The sequence below is a fragment of the Bombina bombina genome, chromosome 1, assembly GCF_027579735.1.
Source record: "Bombina bombina isolate aBomBom1 chromosome 1, aBomBom1.pri, whole genome shotgun sequence".
NCBI lineage: Eukaryota > Metazoa > Chordata > Amphibia > Anura > Bombinatoridae > Bombina > Bombina bombina.
The window spans coordinates 637611406-637635984 of record NC_069499.1 but is presented as its reverse complement, the minus strand read 5'-3'; the positions used below and the strand labels follow the sequence as shown (position 1 = coordinate 637635984).

At 39.1% G+C, this 24579-nt stretch overlaps 1 protein-coding gene across 1 annotated transcript in view; it reads left to right on the top strand.

Annotated features, from left to right (window-relative positions):
- Positions 1–24579, top strand: part of TEX11 (testis expressed 11) — an 827067-nt gene that overhangs the window by 614508 nt on the left and 187980 nt on the right. The window lies entirely within an intron of this gene.

Here is a 24579-nt window from a genome sequence, read left to right as displayed (position 1 = left end):
GTGGCTCATTGTAACGACAGATGCCAGCCTGCTAGGCTGGGGTGCAGTCTGGAACTCCCTGAAAGCACAGGGCTTATGGTCTCGGGAGGAAGCTCTCTTCCCGATGAACATTTTAGAACTGAGAGCGATTTTCAATGCATTTCAGGCGTGGCCTCAGCTTGCTGCGGCCAAATTCATCAGATTTCAGTCGGGCAACATCGCGACTGTAGCTTATATCAATCATCAAGGAGGAACAAGGAGTCCTCTAGCGATGATGGAGATAACCAAAATCATTCGGTGGGCAGAGGATCACTCTTGCCATCTCTCAGTAATCCACATCCCAGGGGTAGAAAACTGGGAGGCGGATTTTCTAAGTCGTCAGACTCTTCATCCGGGGGAGTGGGAACTCCATCCGGAGGTATTCGCCCAGCTGATTCAACTATGGGGCACACCAGAATTGGATCTGATGGCGTCTCATCAGAATGCCAAACTTCCTCGTTACGGGTCCAAGTCCCGGGATCCCAAGGCGGTACTGATAGATGCTCTAGCAGTGCCTTGGTCCTTCAATCTGGCCTATGTATTTCCACCGTTTCCTCTCCTCCCACGTCTGGTTGCCAGAATCAAGCAGGAGAGAGCTTTGGTAATTCTGATAGCTCCTGTGTGGCCACGCAGGACTTGGTATGCAGACCTAGTGGACATGTCCTCGGTTCCACCGTGGACTCTGCTAATGAGGCGGGACCTTCTAATCCAAGGCCCGTTCACGCATCCAAATCTAATTTCTCTGCATCTGACTGCTTGGAGATTGAACGCATGATTTTATCAAAGCGTGGTTTCTCTGAATCGGTCATTGATACCCTGATTCAGGCTAGAAAGCCTGTCACCAGGAAGATTTATCATAAGATTTGGGGCAAATATCTATATTGGTGTGAATCCAAAGGTTACTCGTGGAGTAAGATTAGGATTCCTAGAATATTGTCTTTTCTCCAAGAAGGTTTGGAGAAGGGATTATTTGCTAGTTCTCTAAAAGGACAAATATCTGCTTTGTCTATTCTACTTCACAAACGTCAGATGTCCCAGACGTTAAAGCATTTAGTCAGGCTTTGGTCAGAATCAAGCCTGTATTTAAACCTGTTGCTCTGCCATGGAGTTTAAACTTAGTTCTTAAAGTTCTTCAAGGGGTTCCGTTTGAACCTATGCATTCCATAGATATTAAGCTTCTATCTTGGAAAGTTTTGTTTTTAGTAGCTATCTCTACGGCTCGAAGAGTTTCTGAGCTATCTGCTTTACAATGTGATTCCCCTTACCTTGTTTTCCATGCAGATAAGATGGTTTTACGTACCAAACCTGGGTTTCTTCCTAAGGTTGTTTCTAATAAGAATATCAATCAAGAGATTGTGGTTCCTTCTTTGTGTCCTAATCCTTCATCTAAGAAGGAACGTCTGTTACACAATCTTGATGTGGTTCGTGCTTTAAAATTCTACTTACAAGCAACTAAAGATTTTCGTCAAACATCTTCTTTGTTTGTTGTTTATTCTGGTAAACGGAGAGGTCAAAGGGCTACGGATACCTCTTTTTCCTTTTGGCTGAAAAGCATCATCCGTTTGGCCTATGAGACTGCTGGACGGCAGCCTCCTGAAAGGATTACTGCTCATTCTATTAGAGCTGTGGCTTTCACATGGGCTTTTAAAAATGAGGCTTCTGTTGAACAGATTTGTAAGGCGGCGACTTGGTCTTCGCTTCATACTTTTTCGAAATTTTACAAATTCAATACTTTTGCTTCTTCGGAGGCTATTTTTGGGAGAAAGGTTCTACAAGCAGTGGTGCCTTCCATTTAAGGTCCCTGTCTTGTCCCTCCCTTCATCTGTGTCCTAAAGCTTTGGTATTGGTATCCCACAAGTAAGGATGAATCCGTGGACTCGATACATCTTACAAGAGAAAACATAATTTATGCTTACCTGATAAATGTATTTCTCTTGTGATATATCCAGTCCACGGCCCCCCCTGTTTTTTAAGACAGGCATATATATTTTTATTTTAAAACTTTCAGTCACCCCTGCACCCTATGGTTTCTCCTTTTTCTTCCTAGCCTTCGGTCGAATGACTGGGGGGGTGGAGCTGGGGGGGGGGGGGGAGCTGTATGGGCAGCTCTGCTGTGGATGCTCTCTTTGCCACTTCCTGTGGGGGAGGAGGATGTCCCACAAGTAAGGATGAATCCGTGGACTCGATACATCACAAGAGAAATAAATTTATCAGGTAAGCATAAATTATGTTTTTCATTTAAATTGGCATTTATAGAGCAGGATATTCCCTTTTTAAGAATGTCTGTCTATTCCTCTATTTCCTTTGTTAATTTCCCTTCTTCTTCCCATCTTTGGGTAAAATAGGGTTTGTTTGTGGAGAGATCTGCACCTAGATTACTATATAGACACAAAATAGTTCCCTTAACTCTGAGAGGAGCAACACATAGTCTTTCAAAGAATGTTAAATCTGACATATATTTATTCTTTCTAATTTCAGAAGCTCTTAAGGTCAATTGTACATAATGGTACCATGAATTTGGTAATTCAGTATAGGCCCTTGTTAGCCCAAATGTTGCTAGTGGAGGTCTTGATCTTAGTTGGAGGTGTGATTAGTGGAGCTGCCCGTGAGTTGTGTCGAATCAGGTTAAACTGCAATTGAAGTTTGTCCTAAATTTTAATAGTGTGTGAAATTGTAATGTATTTTAATCAGATCGTTGGTCTGTCTTTTTTCTAGGTCCATAGAATTTGGTAAATTGGGGACAAATTAATAATTTCACTTTCTAACTTCACCCAAGCAATATCAATATGATTATGATTCCACAAAGAGGTTTGTGCTAATCTAGCCGCATTGAAGTAAGATCGGAGTTTCGGAACTCTCAGCTCCCAACTACTTTTATGTCCTAACATCATTTTTCTATTGATTCTCGCTTTTTTGTATGACCAAACTAAATCTACTATACTTTTCTTCATATCTCTGAGATCTGATGGGTGAATAGATACTGGTATTGATCTGAACTAGTACAGTAACTTTGGTAATATTAACATCTTACTCACAACTATTTTAACGTAAAATGAGATTTGATATGAGGACCATTTCCTCATTTCTTGTTTTAAATGAAGATACATGGGATCAGGGCTGCCATCAGGGGGTGACAGGGGTGACTCCTGTCAGGGGCATAATGGGCCAGGGGGGCAGTGCTGATTGAGCATGAGAAATGTTATTACAAGGAGTAAAGTATTAGCATTTGAGAGGATTTCTGAGTGTGCACTAAACCACTATGCACAGTGTGAGACAGACTTGACACTTTGTACAGTGTTTGCCTGAGTCAGACAGCATTGCAAAGGAGGTAGGACTTACTTAGTAAATGTTTTTTATTTATTTATGCAATTTCGGATTGTAACTTCAGTGTGGTATTAGTTGTATGGTGGGGCCAGAGGTCCATAAAAGCACATGTTTTTATTATTTGACAATGCTGTAGAAATTCTATATTTAAAGCCATGCAGAAATGTTTCCTCCTCAATACACAAATGGTAGGTGCCCTTTTGGCAGATATGCGTTTTTTAAATTAATATATATATTAATTACATTCCAGTTTACTGCCCCTTTATGCAAGGACTTTCCAGATGCAAGGAGGCATTTTATCTAAGATTTTTACATCTGCATAAAATGTTATACTCTCAGACTAATATTGCTCAGTGTTTGAAATGAGACAGGTTAACTTAAAACTGTTCAGTTTACACTACAGCTGACTTAATTTTGAAATACATACAAACAAGCCTAAATCCTGCATTTAACCAGATCTAATGGTATGAGTACCATAGCTTATGGTTCCACCAAGACCATATAGAGTACAGCATTTTCAAAATCCATAAGTACAGCTGACAGATGGGAACATTTGTACACTATATTTGAAGTGGTGCTCTTGGTTGGGGAAAATGGGGAAAACAAACAAACATATGTCAACCTTTTAAAAGTACATTTCTTCATCTAGCCATCTACCCAGATCATTAATGTACAATTTTGAATTCACAGAATTATTTTTGTTTGCACATTTACAAATATGATTCTTTTAAAAGTGATCTCTTAATTTCTGCAATTTTTTTTATCATGCATGTCAAACACTGTTGATTTAGGGGATGCAATGTGCAGAAATGTTACTTCCTGTGAGTGTTTCTGTGGGTGTCTGTATATGTCTTTGTGCTTTTGTTTGTGTCTCTATGAGTGTGTATGTATTTTTTTTCTGTGGGTCTCTCTGTGATGGTGTGTGCGTATGTCTTTGTGCTTTTTCTATGGGTGTCTCTTTGAGGGTGTGTATGTATGTATTTGTGTATTTTCTCTGGATGCCTCTGTGAGGGTGGGTGTGTATGTATCTGTGTTTTCTGTGGTTGTCTCTGTGAGGGTGGGTGTGTGTATGTATGTTTGTCTGTGTTTTCTGTGGATGTCTCTGTGAGGGTGTGTGTTTTCTGTAGGTGTCTCTGTGAGGGTGTGTGTATTTCTGTGCATTTTCTGTGAGTGTCTCTGTGAGAGTGTGTGTATGTCTTTGTGTGTTTTCTGTGAATGTCTCAGTGAGGGTGTGCATGTATGTCTTTCTGTGTTTTATGTGGTTGTCCCTCTGTGTGTGTATGTTTTTTTGTGTTTTCTGTGGGGGGGGCTACAGTATGTCTTTGTGTGTTTTCTGAGGCTGTCTCTGTCGGGGGTTTCCTTAGGTGTATGTGCAAGTTTGTGTTTGAGTGTGTGTGTATGTCCATTGTCTGTTCCTTTTTAGGACATTTTGACATTACTACTAATTATTCACATCTTTCTACAGAGTTTGAGACTAATGAGACCTTTCTGGAAGTCACCAATCCAATATTTAACCTTTAAATTACTGTTTAGGCAGTTCAGGGCCCTTCCTTTCAGCCACTGCATGCTGTTGTCATCATTTAGTTGGCATCTTCCTTGACAAAAAGATAATCAGAACTCCATATTTTGTTTTGTAAATCTCCGTTTTTGACAAAACTGTAGTCTACAGTTTGTCAGGTCAATGTAAACAAGTGCTGAGTGTCTGTGTCTAAGTATGTTTGTGTGTTTCTTTGCATGTCTGCTAGATTATCTATATGTGAATCCTTATGTGTGAGTGTGTGTGTTTCAGTGTATGAGTGTGTCTGTGTGTTACTACCTACTTTACAACATTTCCAAGTTTGACTACACTTAAGAATAAAGTGCATATACGTTTTAGTCACTTAGTCAAAAATTGCACATGTCGGGGGGGGGGCCCTAATCAATGGTTAATTTCTAGTGACGGCCCTGCATGGGATTGTTGTTAAGTTTATATAATCTATCTAGTCTATTCGGTATGAGAACTCCTAAATATTTGACCGCATTTCTTGCCCATTTAAAATCAAAATTTGTTTCAATGGCCTCGCACCTGTCATTAATAATCTTGTAACCTAATAGATTACCAAATTTGGTGAGCAATTCATATTGAGGTGGTAATGATAACAGGGGTTTTGTAATTGTTAGTATAATATTGTCTGCAAACAAAGACAATTTGTGGTTTGTGTTGCCCACTTGGATACCAGTAATATCAGTATGGTTCCTGATGCTAGCCGCAAGGGGTTCAATGCATATAGCGAACAGTAAAGGTGAGAGTGGACACCCCTGCTTAGTGCCATTGTTGATCTTTAAAGTTTTACGCCTAGATTTAGAGTTCTGCATTAGCTGTCAAAACCAGCGTTAGGGGGTCCTAACGCTGGTTTTTACCGCCCGCTGGTATTTAGAGTCAGTCATGAAAGGGTCTAAAGCTCACTTTCCAGCCGCGACTTTTCCATACCTCAGATCCCCCTACCCCAATTGCGTATCCTATCTTTTCAATGGGATCTTTCTAATGCTGGTATTTAGAGTCTTGGCTGAAGTGAGCATTAGAAATCTAACGACAAGACTCCAGCCGCAGAGAAAAGCCAGGAGTTAAGAGCTTTCTGGGCTAACGCCGGTTCATAAAGCTCTTAACTACTGTGCTCTAAAGTAAACTAACACCCATAAACTACCTATGTACCCCTAAACCGAGGCCCCCCACATCGCCGCCACTCTATTAAATTTTTTTAACCCCTAATCTGCCGACCGCACACCGCCGCCACCTACATTATCCCTATGTACCCCTAATCTGCTGCCCCTAACATCGCCGACCCCTACATAATATTTATTAACCCCTAATCTGCCGCCCCCAACGTTGCCGCCACCTACCTACAATTATTAACCCCTAATCTGCCGACCGGACCTCACCGCTACTCTAATAAATGTATTAACCCCTAAAGCTAAGTCTAAACCTAACCCTATAAAATTTAATCTAACGTAATAAAATAAATCTTATTAAATAAATTATTCCTATTAATTATATTGTAGCTATTTTAGGATTAATATTTATTTTACAAGCAACTTTGTATTTATTTTAACCAGGTACAATAGCTATTAAATAGTTAATAACTATTTAATAGTTACCTAGTTAAAATAATTACAAAATTACCTGTAAAATAAATCCTAACCTAAGTTACAATTAAACCTAACACTACACTATCAATAAATTAATTAAATAAACTATCTACAATTATCTACAATTATATCAACTAAACTAAATAACACAAACAAACACTAAATTACAAAAAAATAAAAAACACTAAATTACAAAAAATAAAAAAAGATTACAAGAATTTTAAACTAATTACACCTACTCTAAGCCCCCTAAAAAAATAACAAAGCCCCCCAAAATAAAAAAAATGCCCTACCCTATTCTAAAATAAAAATTGTAAAGCTCTTTTACCTTACCAGCCCTTAAAAGGGCCTTTTGCGGGGCATGCCCCAAAGAATTCTACTCTTTTGCCTGTAAAAAAAAACATACAATACCCCCCCCAACATTACAACCCACCACCCACATACCCCTAATCTAACCCAAACCCCCCTTAAATAAACCTAACACTAAGCCCCTGAAGATCTCCCTACCTTGTCTTCACCACGCCGGGTATCACCGATCCATCCAGAATAGGGTCCGAAGTCTTCATCCTATCCGGGCAGAAGAGGAGATCCGGACTGACAGACATCTTCATCCAGGCGGGATCTTCTATCTTCTTCCATCCGGCGCGGAGCGGGGCCATCTTCAAGCAGCCGACGCGGAGCCATCCTTCTTCACCGACGGACTAACGATGAATGAAGGTTCCTTTAAGGGACATCATCCAAATTAAGGTAGGAAAAATCTGATTGGCTGATTGAATCAGCCAATCAGATTGAGCTTGCATTCTATTGGCTGATCGGAACAGCCAATAGAATGCGAGCTCAATCTGATTGGCTGATTGGATCAGCCAATCGAATTGAACTTGAATCTGATTGGCTGATTCAATCAGCCAATCAGATTTTTCCTACTTTAATTCCGATTGGCTGGTAGAATCCTATCAGCCAATCGGAATTCGAGGGACACCATCTTGGATGACGTCCCTTAAAGGAACCTTCATTCGTCGTTAGTCTGTCGGTGAAGAAGGATGGCTCCGCGTCGGCTGCTTGAAGATGGTCCCGCTCCGCGCCGGATGGAAGAAGATAGAAGATGCCGCCTGGATGAAGATGTCTGCCGGTCCGTATCTCCTCTTCTGCCTGGATAGGATGAAGACTTTGGACCCTCTGGAGGAGCTCTTCTTGCCGGATAGGATGAAGACTTCGGACCCTCTTCTGGACGGATCGGTGATACCCGGCGTGGTGAAGACAAGGTAGGGAGATCTTCAGGGGCTTAGTGTTAGGTTTATTTAAGGGGGGTTTGGGTTAGATTAGGGATATGTGGGTGGTGGGTTATATTGTTGGGGGGGTATTGTATGTTTTTTTTTTACAGGCAAAAGAGCAGAATTCTTTGGGGCATGCTGGTAAGGTAAAAGAGCTTTACAATTTTTATTTTAGAATAGGGTAGGGCATTTTTTTATTTTGGTTGCTTTGTTATTTTTTTAGGGGGCTTAGAGTAGGTGTAATTAGTTTAAAATTCTTGTAATCTTTTTTTATTTTATGTAATTTAGTGTTTGTTTTTTTTGTAATTTAGTGGGGTTTTTTTTTGTAATTTAGTTTAGTTTATATAATTGTAGATAATTGTAGATAGTTTATTTAATTAATTTATTGATAGTGTAGTGTTAGGTTTAATTGTAACTTAGGTTAGGATTTATTTTACAGGTAATTTTGTAATTATTTTAACTAGGTAACTATTAAATAGTTATTAACTATTTAATAGCTATTGTACCTGGTTAAAATAAATACAAAGTTGCCTGTAAAATAAATATTAATCCTAAAATAGCTACAATATAATTATTATTTATATTGTAGCTATATTAGGGTTTATTTTACAGGTAAGTATTTAGCTTTAAATAGGAATAATTTATTTAATAAGATTTATTTTATTTCGTTAGATTAAACTTATATTTAACTTAGGGGGGTGTTAGGGTTAGTTTTAGACTTAGCTTTAGGGGTTAATACATTTATTAGAGTAGCGGTGAGGTCCGGTCGGCAGATTAGGGTTAATAATTGTAGGTAGGTGGCGGCGACGTTGGGGCAGCAGATTAGGGGTTAATAAATATAATATAGGGATCGGCGGTGTTAGGGGCAGCAGATTAGGGGTACATAGGGATAACGTAGGTTGCGGCGGTGTACGGAGCCGCAGATTAGAGGTTAAAAATAATATGCAGGGGTCAGCGATAGCGGGGGCGGTAGATTAGGGGTTAATAAGTGTAAGGTTAGGGGTGTTTAGACTCGGGGTACATGTTAGGGAGTTAGGTGCAGACTTAGGAAGTGTTTCCTCATAGGAAACAATGGGGCTGCGTTAGGAGCTGAACGCTGCTTTTTTGCAGGTGTTAGGTTTTTTTTCAGCTCAAACTGCCCCATTGTTTCCTATGGGGGAATCGTGCACGAGCACGTTTTTGAAGCTGGCCGCGTCCGTAAGCACCGCTGGTATTGAGAGTTGCAGTGGCGGTAAATTATGCTCTTCGCTCCCTTTTTGGAGCCTAACGCAGCCCTTCAGAGAACTCTAAATACCAGCGGTATTTAAAAGGTGCGGGGGAAAAAATACTCGCGTAGCTAACGCACCCCTTTGGCCGCAGAACTCTAAATCTAGCCGTTAGATTGGTATCCTGCTGTTCTGAAAAAATGCTCCAAATAAATTGCTTTTATTGCATTTATGAAATTACCTTTTGTACCAAATTGGTTCAGGGTTGAAAGCATAAAATACCAGAAGATTCTGTCAAATGCCTTCTCTGCATCCAAGGACAGAAACAGGGAAGGCACTTTTTTGTTTGTGGAATAATCTATTACGTTTTTACTCTCCTAACATTGTCAGGGGCCTCTCGCCCTCTGATAAAGCCAACTTGTTCATTTGATATTATCTTTATCATATAGGGGTTTAGTTTAGAAGATAACATTTTCGTAAAAAGTTTAAGGTCTTAATTTATCAATGAAATGGGTCTAAAGTTTTTACAGTGGAATTTATCTTTACCTGGTTTTGGCACTATACTTATTCTAGTTGAAAGCAAACTCTGATGTTATACATCCTCATTTTTAGAATATAATTAAAATAATCTGTGAGTTGTTTGATCAACTCTAGGGAAAACGTTTTATAAAATCCTCCTCAGTAGCCATCAGAGCTAGGTGCCTTATTACTCTTAAGTTGTTTAATAACTGTAGCTACTTCTACAGTGTAATTGGGGAGTTTAAACTAGTGACGGCCTCTGTATCTAATTTAGGCAATTTGCAAGCCTCTAAAAATGATTTAATCTGGAGCGGTCTATTTTTGTTTTGATCTACTTTTAAACTATATAAACTTTGATAGAAATCAGGAAAAGTATCCGCTATCTCTAATGGGTTAATTGTAATCTGGTTTTTGAATTTGCGGAATTGATGTAGTCCTATTGATGTTCCTAATTTTTATAGCTAGCATGCGATCCGGTTTATTAGCGTATATAAAATATTTTGCATCTATAATCCTAAAGAAGGCTAGGGCTTCCTCATTTAATAATGAATGAAGCTCTTATTTTTTAGTTTTAAGTAAGTTTGCTGTGTTATCTTATATGGTTGCAATATGCTGTTTATGGAGCTTTTCTATTTCAAACTTTTTTTGAGTGATTAAGTTTTTTTAATTTTAGTGTATGCTGCTTTCTCCTGAATTAGTATACCTCTCAAGTACGCTTTAACTGTTCCCCAAATGTAAAGAGCAGTTTCAGTTGAATCTTTGTCTATCCAGAAATTCCAGATTTGTTTTGTAATCTTCTGACATATAATCTAATTTTTTAATAGAAATGGGTCCAAAGTCCAAGATCTAGCTCTTGGTGGATCAAAAAAAGCCCTTAGAGAGACTTTGACTATAGAGTGATCAGACCATGTAGTTTGCCAATAATGGGCACAACATTTGGCTGATAAAAATATAGTCAATCCTAGAATAGGAGTTATGCGCAGCAGAATAATAACTGAAATCTTTAACTTTTCTATTACATATTTGCCATCTGTCTATAAGGTTAGGATCTAGCATTAAGTCGCTTAATATCGTTTAATGTTGGGTGGTTGGGGCTGGAGATCTATCAATTTGATCATTAACTGTGAAATTAAAATCGCCTGCTAATATTATTTCTCTTGCAAGGTGTATCCAGTCCACGGATTCATCCTTTACTTGTGGGATATTCTCATTCCCTACAGGAAGTGGCAAAGAGAGCACACAGCAGAGCTGTCCATATAGCTCCTCCTCTAGCTCCACCCCTCAGTCATTCTTTTTGCCGGCTCTAAGCACTAGGGTCTCTCTACGGGAGGGTAAAGTGAATGTGGTGTTAGAATAAACATTCTGGAACTGAGGGTGATATTCAACGCTCTTCAGGCATGGCCTCAACTAGCTAAGGGCCAAATTCATCAGATTTCAGTCGGACAACATCACGACTGTAGCTTACGTCAATCATCAGGGGGGAACAAAGAGTTCCCTAGCAATGACGGAAGTAACCAAAATAATCAGGTGGGAGGAGGATTACTCCTGCCATCTCTCAGCAATTCACATCCCAGGAGTAGACAACTGGGAGGCGGATTTTCTAAGTCGTCAGACTTTTCACCCAGGGGAGTGGGAACTCCACCCGGAGGTATTTGCCCAGCTGACTCAGCTTTGGGGCACTTCAGAGTTGGATCTGATGGCGTCCCGTCAGAACACCAAACTTCCTCTCTACGGGTCCAGGTCCCGGGATTCCAAGGCGGTATTGATAGATGCTCTAGCAGCGCCTTGGTCCTTCAATCTGGCTTATGTTTTTCCACCGTTTCCTCTCCTCCCAAGTCTGGTTGCCAGAATCAAGCAGGAGAAAGCTTTGGTGATTCTGATAGCGCCTGCGTGGCCACGCAGGACTTGGTATGCAGACCTAGTGGACATGTCATCTGTCCCATCATGGACATTGCCAATGAGGCAGGATCTTCTGATACAGGGTCCGTTCAAGCATCCAAATTTAGTTTCTCTACGTCTGACTGCTTGGAGATTGAACGCTTAATTCTATCAAAGCGTGGGTTCTCTGAGTCAGTTATAGATACTCTGATTCAGGCTAGAAAGCCTGTCACCAGGAAAATCTACCATAAGATATGGCGCAAATATCTTTGTTGGTGTGAATCCAAGGGTTACTCATGGAGTAAGATTAGGATTCCCAGGATATTGTCCTTTCTCCAAGAAGGATTGGAGAAAGGATTGTCAGCTAGTTCCTTAAAAGGACAAATATCTGCTTTGTCTATCCTGTTACACAAGCGTCTGGCAGAGGTACCAGACGTTCAAGCGTTTGCTCAGGCTTTAGTCAGAATCAAGCCTGTCTATTAACCCGTGGCTCCGCCATGGAGTTTGAATCTAGTTCTTTCAGTTCTTCAAGGGGTTCCGTTTGAACCTTTACATTCCATAGACATTAAGTTGTTATCTTGGAAAGTTTTGTTTTTGATAGCTATCTCTTCTGCTCGAAGAGTTTCAGAATTATCTGCCTTACAGTGTGATTCACCTTACCTGGTGTTTCACGCAGATAAGGTAGTTTTGCGTACCAAGCCTGGTTTTCTTCCTAAAGTTGTTTCTAACAAGAATATTAACCAGGAAATAGTTGTTCCTTCTCTGTGTCCTAATATATCTTCGAAGAAGGAACGTCTATTACACAATCTTGATGTAGTTTGTGCTTTAAAGTATTTACAAGCAACTAAGGATTTCAGACAAACATCTTCCTTGTTTGTTATCTATTCTGGTAAGAGGAGAGGTCAGAAAGCGACTGCTACCTCTCTTTCCTTTTGGCTGAAAAGCATCATTCGTTTGGCCTATGAGACTGCTGGCCAGCAGCCTCCTGAAAGAATTACTGCTCATTCTACCAGAGCAGTGGCTTCCACATGGGCTTTCAAAAATGAGGCTTCTGTTGAACAGATTTGTAAGGCAGCGACTTGGTCTTCACTGCATACTTTTGCCAAATTTTACAAATTCGATACTTTTGCTTCTTCGGAGGCTATTTTTGGGAGAAAGGTTTTGCAAGCAGTGGTGTCTTCCGTTTAAGGTACCTGTCTTGTTCCCTCCCTTCATCCGTGTCCTAAAGCTTTGGTATTGGTATCCCACAAGTAAAGGATGAATCCATGGACTGGATACACCTTGCAAGAGAAAACAGAATTTATGCTTACCTGATAAATTACTTTCTCTTGCGGTGTATCCAGTCCACTGCCCGCCCTGGCATTTAAGTCAGGTAAAAAAAATTTTTTGTTTAAACTACAGTCACCACTGCACCCTATGGTTTCTCCTTTTTCTTCCTAACCTTTGGTCGAATGACTGGGGGGTGAAGCTAGAGGGGGAGCTATATGGACAGCTCTGCTGTGTGCTCTCTTTGCCACTTCATGTAGGGAATGAGAATATCCCACAAGTAAAGGATGAATCCGTGGACTGGATACACCGCAAGAGAAAGTAATTTATCAGGTAAGCATAAATTCTGTTTTTATATTTTTTCCTAGAAGTTAAGATTTTACTAATTTTTTAAACAAATATATTTTGGTTGCTGTTTGGGGCATATATGTTCCTTAGGACAACTGAATTACCCTGTATTTTCCCTCTCAGAATCAAGAATCTACCATCTGGGTCCCTAATAACCTCTTCTTCTTGAAAATTAAGAGCTGAGTGAAGTATAATGGAAACTCCCCTATTTTTCTTTTTACCATAAGCATGATATTGTATTGGAAAAGCAGCATCCCAATATTTTGGTGTATAAGTGGGCGTAAAGTGTGTCTTTTGCAACATAATAACATGGGCTCTACTTGCTTTATATTCTGTGATCACTTTCTTGCGCTTTACGTGTGAGTGTAGACATATCACATTATGAGAGATTATTTTAAACAACATGTTTTTTTTTTGTGTTGCTTAAAACTACAGTACATGCAAATAGACTCAAGTAAACAATACCTTTTAGACCCCTTGACCTCAACTTCTTGTAAATCTAGATTAGAACCTGTTATCTTATGGTGATGGTAAATGGATGCACCATGAGTGACTGAGAACATAAGAACAAAAAAACTGGAAAGAGAAAAATCAAATGAGTAAGAATAACTTTAACTTTAAGTCTGTGTGTAATACATATAATAATAAAGGAGGGAAAAAAACAAATTCCTATGTAAACTTGGTGAATCCAGTTGTTACCTCATTTTTAACCTTAAGTTTTTGTAACATAAAAAACAATTTCAACTTGATGTAGCTCCCCATAAGACCACCCTGTGCCTAGGCCACTGTCTCATGAGTTATACTTCATAGTACATCTGAAAAGCATCACCAGTGAAGCCGGCCAGTGGGACCTGACACTGGGCTATCCCATGGGACTGCCAAAAAAACCCATAACAAGTGTAGTTGACTTCCGTTTGGACGGGGCTTCGCGAGGAGTGCAAAAGGAGTGTCCACAGTTCAAGGACGGTAGATTTCAATCTGCCCCACACGCCTGGACCCCGTTGCCGGCAAGAACCTAACCGAGCCTGGGGACTTGTATGGGAGTCCTGGAAGTTAATTTGAATCTGAAGTGGTTTCGTCGCTGAGACCAGACTTGCACGCCATAGCCATATACTACTGTAACCACGCAACTCACAACTCCCTGTGGTAAACACTGCATGAGCCAAAATCCAACTGATTCACCGCCGCGGATGAGAGATATCCCTGCAGTGGGAGTGCAGGTAGATATCTGCTCTAGGCGTGTGAGTGAATATCACAGACGCAGATCAGCCCGGCTGTGGAACTCAGGGAGAGTGTTTATTCTGAAACAATTCCTGATATCTACTCCTGAGACAAGGGGGGAAGCACAGTACACTACACAACACCCACCTCACGGGAAAAAAGCTGCATAGAGGAAGGAGAAGCACCTATGCCATAATTAAGGGCCTGTGAGTAGAAGCTTTCTACAGTGGCTCTGTAAGGCTGGCTAAACACATGCATATGTCTAAGCCTTTAAAGAAAAATCTATGGTAGGTGTTAACATTTATAAAGCCTAAAGCGTATGGATTTTTTCCTGTTTAATGCCTGCCTCTGACTCTCCGTCTATAACTGGTGACTTATAAAGAGTTAGCTAAAAGGGGACTAAGGCGGGTCTGATTCACTGCTGATAAAGTGCTACGTATAAAACTGCCATAAGCAATAAAGAGGCAGTATGTTGGATGGCTCTTGCTGAATAAGAGCCCAACTCATTGCTTGTGGGGTGTAGCTGTGCATAAGCTCTTATTACTCTAACAAGTCCTTGACAGTGACTACCTAAGACAGGAAAAATTTAAATATTGCCCATTGGTCTTCAAGAGACTTTTTCTGCTTATACGCTGGCTTCACTTTGTTAAGCACACCCTACTCTATAGGCAGACCTGCAGCCCCCCTTTGGTTTATTGTTTATAAATAACAACCTTAGCAAGGGAAGATTTTGCAGGCTGCTCCCTTAAGGCCAACGTGGAACTTTGGCACTGGAAAAAGGCTATCAGTCTCTCACATTAAGAGTGAAACGGACCAACACTTTGGGTGTATGCCTACTGCAGTACAGATTAATAGACCAAAAAGGGATTGTTCTCTGATCTGGTGTTTACACATGTATACATTACAGTGTGTCAGACTGTACACACTCTCTGCTTTGCAATTATAGCTGGGTTTCTTGTGCTGAGAACCTTTAAATACAGATTATAATAAGCGCATTGTCTGTTACAAATACTCTTGTATTAATATATATTTCATGTAAGGTGCTGGGCTCTTTAATTGTATGTATCAATATATAAAGAGCTATGCAGTATTTTTTGCTGGATTCTATATATACATATAAGCCTTTTTGTGGAGTGCCAGCTTGCTTATATTTTTTGCCAGTACAATTTCTTAGCACAAAGTCTCTGAATACTCTGGGATTATTTCTTTAAATTATTACTGTTTTCTTGAAGTATATCTAGACTTGTTGTTTTGTTTATATTATAGACCGCTATTGCTGACATTATTGTATAAATATCTGCACACTTATTATTTATTTACTTATTCTGCTCATATATAATTAGAGCAGAACTTATCACTCTTATAAGTTGTTTTCACTAATTTTACACGCTTGTCACACAGATATTGTCACACTAGAGGCTTTACGCCTTAATTCACGTTGTTGTTTTTTTTGTATATTGTCCTGTAATTTTCACTGAAGACTAGGTTCTCAATTCTCTTTTTTTATTTTTTTTATTTTCCCCACGTCACGTTTTTCACTCATGGAAAAATTTGTAACACAAACCAAGCCTAAATCGCCAGCAATGCCGGCTAAACAGCGAGATAGAAGGGTCAAAAATGTAGAAATGGAAACTAGCCTAGATATACAGACCCCTTTATCAACAGGCCAGGACCAACAGGTTCTGATCAAACAAATCTCAGACTTGATTCTACCTCAGTTTAATATGCTCAAAATGAGCCCTCTGGTCTTACTGAAGAAGTTAGACAATTTGCTAACAGAATTTCAGAAGTAGAGTCCTGAGTCTCAGATTTGGAAGACCAGATGTACAGGTATATTCAAGAGACAGCTAGTAAAACTCAAGGTGATACAATCAAAGCACTTAAAGTTAGAAGAATTAGAAGACCGTTCCCGCAGAAAAAATTGTTGGGCTTCCGGCGATAGCTCAGTTTCAGGATTTAGTCAAGTTTGCTTCTTTAGATCTGCCACAAAGTCTGGGTATTCAGTTAACATAACAGAGAATTTTTGTAGAAAGAGCCCACAGATTGGGACCCCCTAGGAAAAACATAGATGGCCTAGCTAAACCAAGGCCAATAATGGTTAAATACCTACAATTTCAGGATAAAATAGCCATTATGAGACAATACAGAAAATTGAGTCCTTTAATTATAGGTCAAGATAACATTCTCATATTTCAGGACTTTTCTGTAGAGACTATGAACAAGAGAGAAATGGCCCCTTTCTGCTCAAACTTAATAAAAAAAAAAGGCATACAAGCTAGGCATATTTACCCGGCAAAAATACAGTTTATGTATAAGGATGCAACCTTTTCACTGACTAATGTACAGGAAGTAAAAGCCTTTTTTGCAGATAATCAGTTTGATGTGACACAATAATTTGTATGCACTGTGAGATATTTTATCAGGTCATAAGGGCTATGTTTAAGGCGGGTCACGTATGGATATTTTTAATTTTTTGTTCTTTTTCTCCCTCTTTCCCCCCCTTCGCTCCCCTCCTCTGATGTTCTGTCAACTGAGATATAGATAAGATGGTATTGATAAATATATTGTATTTTATGCCTGTATGTCTAAAAGGCTGAACGTATTATCTTGGAATGTCGGGGGAATAACCGCTCCAGCTAAAAGGAATCTCATTTTGAGACAACTTAAAAGAGAGAATCCAGATGTGGTACTCTTACAAGAGACCCACCTGAACAACATGGAACATGCAAAGCTTAAATGCAAATGGGTCGGAGAGGTTATTACGCACCCCAAGTATTCAGCGTAAGAGGGACGTGGCTATTCTTTTTTCCAAGACACTGGCTTATAAAATTGTATTGAAATCTCTTGATCCTAAAGGAAGATTTATAATTATGGAGTTAGAATGTAATGGGATTTTATATGTTATTTGCAATGTATATGGTCCAAATGAGTTGGATCCAGTATTCTGGGATAGATTTTATACTAAACTTCTGCCTTTTACAGATAAGAATTTAATTGTAGCAGGAGACTTCAATATGACTTTTTTGTCCTCAGATTGATAGGATCAGACTTGGTAATAAACATATTAAGAAAACGCGAAAGGAAAGAGTATTTAAGGCTTTCTGTAATAGATTAAATCTGGCGAATTAAAAATCCAGACAGTAGAGAATTTACCTGTGAGTCCAAAACACATAAAACAATGTCACAAATAGATCTATTCCTAGTCGCAGATCATATGCTGCAGGGGCGAAACTACAGGGGGTGCAGAGGTCGCAGGTGCGACTGGGCCCCTGAGGGTGGGGGCTCAGCTTTAAAAAAATAAAATTAAAAAAAATTATATTTTTTTTAATAAAAAACGTTAACCTACCACTGCCTGCACTGATATCATGTGAGTGTGACATGACTACAGGGGTTAGTGTTTCTGTTTTACCCATTGGTGTTTATGTGTGTGTGTATGGTGTGTGTATGTATGTGACTGTGTGTGTGTTTATGCATGTATGTATGTGTGTATGTTTGTGGAACCAGCAAATTACAGACCTTGTTACTACAGCATTGGTGGGGCAGGGGGTGAACAGTGTCATTATACAGTACCACTATATACAGTATGGGGGGTGGACCATGTCACTGACTACTGTGGTCACATTATAAAGTACTGGGCGGGTAGGGTCAGGCCAGCCATCTCACCGGCAGATTACAGACTGTGTCACTAACTTACTATATACAGTTCTGGGGGGTTAAATAGTATCAATATATATATATATATATATATATATATATATATATATATATATATATATATATATATATATATATATATATATATATATATATACATACAGTAATAGGGGGTCAGACCATCTCACAGACTGTGGGCACAGGGTACCTCCTTTTGCAGACATGTAATCTGATTCACATTTTTTTTCTGTGTTAAATGTAAAAAAAAAATGTATTAAATTCACCTTTATTTGGAGGGGGAGGGGCGGTGGGGGGCCCCTTCTTAGATTCTTGCATCTGGGCCCTGTGGTTTCTAGTTACGCCTCTGATATGCTACACTTAGATTTGATTCCTATAATCAAAGATATTGTAATCTCTGACCACGCAGTTATTGGCCTAAGTATAGAGAGAGATAAGACGCTTCCAACCACAATGAATAGCTTCTTTTTCCCTAAATATCTCTTAAATAATAATTATTTTAATAGATTCATAGTAAGGGTAGGGAGAGAATATTATACTTATAACAAATCATATTTCCCCAAAATTGAGATCTTTTGGGAAGCAGCGAAAGCAGTACTCCGAGGCAAAATAAAAGCATACCTGGTTAAATGGAAGAAGAAATTAAGGACTAGGGATCTTCAGTTAACAAATCAAGTGAGGAATAGTTACGCTGCTTATATTAATAATCCAAATAGGAAGGCTTGGGAAAAATATAAAGCTGCCAAGTCAGAAAGAGATACATTCCTAAAGCAGAAAGAGGTCAAAGAGGATTTAAGAAACAAAGCCTTCTTCCTGGGGCATCAGGCTAGGTCAGCTAAATATCTTGCTAAGGTAATCAAGACAGGTAAAAGAGGAAGAAACATTTCAAGTATTAAGATAAATGATGAAAGAATAACATCTCCAGATGAGATTAGAAATGTTTTTTATGAATACTAGCAGGGTATATATTCAGTTGACAAATTTAATGATTCAGTAAAACAGTCATACTGGAATAAGATTTCACTTCCCAAATTAGCCTCGGTAGACCTTTTGGAGCTAAAGCAGCCAAATCTTGAGGACAAGATTTTAACTGCTATTGGTAACAAGTGTAGTCACTTGAAACAAGATCTAACTGAGCCCATTTTCTGCACCTTATTTTAATTAGTGAACATATGCTTAAATTTCTATATTTAATACTATGGGGCATATTTATCAAGCTCCATAACTTGTCCGCCTGCTCTGGGGCGGCGGACAGAAATCAACCCAATCGAATACGATCGGGTTGATTGACACCCCCTGCTAGCAGCGATTGGCCGCGAATCTGCAGGGGGTGGCATTGCACCAGCAGTTCAAAAGAACTGTTGGTGCAATGATAAATGCCAACAGCGTATGCTGTCGACATTTATCGATGTGCAGCGGACATGATACGCTTCTTCGTATCATGTCCGCTCGCACATTGTTAAATATGGCCCTTACTCTCTTTTAAAAATATATAAAACAAAAATATGATGTCCTACAGTTTGTTACCCTAAGAGGGAAATCACTGCTATTAGTACCTTCTAAATGTCCATTTATAGTTTAAAGCAGTGAAAAGAAAAAAATTAGCTAACTGAAGAAGCATTATTCTATAAGGGCGATACTTAGTTTCAATAGGGTAGTAAGTCTTTGTCCTGAAACCAGGGCAGGAAAGTATAATAATCATCAACCGACAAGTAGAATTGTTTTCCTGAGCTAATGCAGAAAAATTTAATAATGATACCATTAAGAATATTGTAGTGTCTCAGTGCAGGTCTAAGTGACCAACCTTTCAATTTCTATATTGGTAAGCACATACATGCATACCTATCTATATCAAATACTTAACCATAAAACATGAAAGCAAAAGAAAACATTGTACTTCAGACCCAGTGTCCTATAATCACTATACTTAGCTTCAATATAGTGGTAAGCCCTTATCCAAAGGCAAGTGCAGGAAATTATAATTATCATCAATAAACTAGTTAAGCTATTTCCCTAAACTAATGTAGAAAAGAGTAACAAGTGAAAACATTTTCGTGTCACATTGCGGGCCCTAATGTCTAACCCCTTTAGATCCATAATTGGTAAACATATACATGTCCCCTCTCTGTGTCAAATACTTAATAATAAAACATGAAAACAATATATCTCGGACCTAGTAACCTGAACCTTTCTTGCCTTGTTTCTGTCAACCAATGTTTACTTCATGTCTTATATTAACCATAACAGTTACTATATAACCATTTGCATAGAGATTCAGTACAACAGTTCACTTTCTTTGGTTCTTATCCGTAATCGTAGTAAAGTCCAGAAGAATAATTTGTATCTTCTCGAGCTACACTTTACTTAACTATATGTTATTGGCTGCAACAAAGGACCCATATCGTCTCCTCTCTGGACCTGAGTGCCAGTGTTGTAGATCTTTTCTCTAGAGACCTTATTCCATGTTCTTTGCATCCGCTTCCTTGGGGATCTTTGTGGTAGCGGCTGAGTTACTACCTCTCCTTGTATATGGAGCCTTTTTAACATATCTAAACCTTCTTCGAGATTAGTGCAGCTGTATGTGTTGCTATTATGTATGTAAGAGAGTCGAAACGGGAAAATCCATCTATATTTAATCTTAGCTTTGAGTAAGGCACTAGTGACATAGCTGACCAGATGCTAGCAATCGGCAATACTAATACCCCTTAAAATTTTGGTAAATACCAAATACCCTCTTCCAGAGGCCAATTCTTACTTAGTCGAAAAAAAGGCATATACTTGCAGTATAATTTGACAATGACGACTCCTGTAGATTGTAAATAGTGATGTTTTCTCGGATTTTCTTGGTGATCGATTATGTCTGCTTTTACCACCCTGAACTGTCAGTATGGCTGCTAAACTCCCTCTCGGCCGCAGACTCTGTTAGGATGGAGGAAATGCTTCTGCCAACACCAGAGCGGAGCCCTGACCCTCCGGTGAGTAGATTCACGAAGTGATGGTGTTTGTCTTTACTCCGTACTGCAGTCCTTACCTCAGCAAATTAATATGTCCACTGGTGCTGAACTATTATCGGAGCTGAGGCCTGACCCTCCGGCAATAAGGCTATCCATTAGTTGATACTCGACCTTAGTCTGCACACTATTCAGCCGCCACTGGGCTTTTAGGTCCTAACTAGTGCATTAGTTTGGTGGGCCAACACTGGATCTGATGTTACTTCAGATGAGTACAGACGTTCTTGAATATAGCTACTGTTTGTTCTTTTCCTCAAAATATATTTGTTTTCATCCGAATGAAGTGATTTTTAATACCACAATCATGGAGCTCGATCAGAACACGTCTGTTCTCCACAACTGCTAGTAGTTCTCTTGACAGAGCTATTTAAGTGATTAGTTCCACCATTCACATCTACTGAAGGCATGATTGATCTTTCACACAGAGCCCTATGCCCCAGAGGCCTTCCAGATGATAAACCGGGAGATGTAGTGATGCGTCTCCATTTCTACACTTATAAGAAAAGAATTATGAGAGCCTCCATGACAAAACCTAACCTCCCCAGCAGGTTTCAGGACATCTCCATCTTTGCGGATTTGTTCATGAGGACCCTACAGAAGAGGAGATCGTTTAGGGACTTCACTGTGGTTCTACGATCACACAACATAAAATACAGGTGGGGCAACCCAACAAAATTAATCATTAATAAGGACAACCAGCAATACATAGTTATTATTATTATTATTCTTTATTTGTAAAGCCCCGACAGATTCCGCTCCGCTGTTCATAGGTACAAGTATAACAGTACAATGGAGAAACAATACGATAAAAGACAAAATTGTACAGACAAATACAGGGGGAATTGAGGGCCCTATTCCCGTGGAAACTTACAATCTAGATGGGTAGGAGGATGGGAAACAGGAGGTGGGGACTGCAGAGGTGAGAATGATGTTAGTGAGGAGATAGAGGGCAACTGTTAGTTAAGTTTCAACCATCACTCAAGGTATTGACTTGCTAACATCATGGAAGATCCCTTTACCAAATCACCAGCAATGACCTCCTAATCTGAATGCTGCAGCTTCCTCATGGGAACCAACTCCAAGTGATTGCCAGGCCATGGACATGGTTAACTCTTAAATTTTTTTTTTTTTCTAGGCAAGAACTGCGAGCCAGTTAACTTAAATCAGGTACTCAGCAGAGTGACCCTTTTGTATGTTTTCTCTTTTGCACACAAAGTTCCAGGTTGGTGACCATGTTTGGAAGAACTGAAGGTATACCATTTAATTATTATATCTTGTGTTTTGATATAATTGTGTATTTAAACTACTGCACTCTATTATAGAAAAGGAAAGGAGGGGAAAAATCCATCGGTTTATCTCTTCCATATACCGCACCTTTGATTTCTTGAACACACCACATAGTGTGACTGTCTACCTTCACTTGGGTGACTCCTTTACTTCTATCTCCTTCTTTTTCTTCTTTCCTCCCTCTCCCCCCTCTTTTCTCTTCTTCTCTCTCTCTCTCCCCCTTCTCCTTTTTCTCCTCCCTTAAGATGGAATGCTCCTTTACTTCACATATTGTATGTGGACTCAACTCCCCCAAGAAAAGGAGCCTTTTCCTACGCTCACTTTTCAAAACTTAAAGTTAAATAGTTTTCCTACAGGAAACACATTGGAAAAATGATAAACCCTCCCTTCTTAAATATAAACGAGACCCAGTCCTGGAGACTGCTTCATTCACCCAAAAGTCCAGAGGAGTGGCCATCATAATACATAAAAATATTTCCTATGAGAAAATTTCCGCTGAATCAGACACACAGGGAGGTTACCTCATCTTAATTTGTAAACTAGACAATGTCCTCTATACTCTAGCATCTTATAACGGCCCTAACAAAAGACAAATCACATTAATATGTACATTTTTGACACAATTAGATACCTTACTTCAAGGCAACTTGTTATTGGCTGGGGACTTCAACCTAGCTTGGGACCCTCAAGTAGATGGGAAAAATCCTTCTAACTGCAAACCTGACAAACTTACATTAGACATATCTCATAAATTCCAAACACTCATGACCCAATTTAATCTATTTGACATTTGGAATACACAAAATAGTACTGCTAGAGACAACACTTATTTCTCCATAGTACACAATTCCTATTCCCAAATTGATTTCTTCTTTTGCCGCCCTAATCTATTACACAATATATCCAGAGCCTGGATTACACCAAGCCCATGGTCAGATCATGACCCTCTCCTTCTCCTTCTACGCTCACCACTTCATCTCCAATCATGCCCGAGTTGGCGACTTTCTCCCACACTCCTTTCCTCCCCGGAAACAATAAAAACCATCACTCGTTACCTCATTGACTTCCTTCAAATTAATGACAATGATCAAGTAGATGACTTTACACTCTGGGCATCTCTTAAGGCCTACTTAAAGTGCCATAAAAGGGGTTGAGATCTGTGCATATCTTAAAAGTCCTAATTAATTTAAAATAGTTTGCATAAAAAATTGTTTAAAAATTGCTGGCAAGTATTTTAAAATAAGCTAAATTAATTACATAGCTAAGCTGCCTGGGGTAGCTAACTCTACCCCTCTTATCAGTGTTTAGACACAGGCATTGTATTTCAACTGGGTTGAGTACACAGCTTACAGGCATGCCCAGCAGATAATCCCTATTCACTTTTGCTTTTTATCAAAAGAACAATAAACATAGATACAGCCATAAAAGGAATTGTGTGGGGGGAGTTAGAGCTTTACAATTAAGAAACTAAAAAGAAAGGGTTAATGGTGAGGCACTGCAGTATAAATTTGCAGGTAAAGTAATTAAGGTACATATTATATTATTTTGTCTCTATCCCAACTTGCAGGTAAAGTAATTAAGGTACATATTATATTATTTTGTGTCTATCCCAACTTGTTTTATGTCCCTTTAAGAGACACATTCATCAAACTAGCAACTACCAAAAAAACAACAAGCTGATGCCACCCTTGCTCAGCTTCAGATCGCACTTCGCACCACCTCAACTGCCCATAAAACTAACCCTACCCCTGACCTCTTGACTCAACTGAAAGAGATTAAAGAATTCATCCTAAAACTTGAAACTGAACGTACTGCTTATAGACTATATCAACTTAACCCCTTAATGACCGGACCATTTTTCAATTTTCTTACCCTTAATGACAATGGCTATTTTTACATTTCTGCAGTGTTTGTGTTTAGCTGTAATTTCCCTCTTACTCATTTACTGTACCCACACATATTATATACCGTTTTTCTCGCCATTAAATGGACTTTCTAAAGATACCATTATTTTCATCATGTCTTATAATTTACTAAAAAAAAAATAATAAAATATGAGGAAAAAATGGAAAAAAACACACTTTTTCTAACTTTGACCCCCAAAATATGTTACACATCTACAATCACCAAAAAACACCCATGCTAAATAGTTTCTAAATTTTGTCCTGAGTTTAGAAATACCCAATGTTTACATGTTCTTTGCTTTTTTTGCAATTTATGGGGCAATAAATACAAGTAGCACTTTGCTATTTCCAAACCACTTTTTTTCAAAATTAGCGCTAGTTACATTGGAACCCTGATATCTGTCAGGAATACCTGAATATCCCTTGACATGTATATATTTTTTTTTTTAGAAGACAACCCAAAGTATTGATCTAGGCCCATTTTGGTATATTTCATGCCACCATTTCACCGTCAAATGCGATCAAAAAA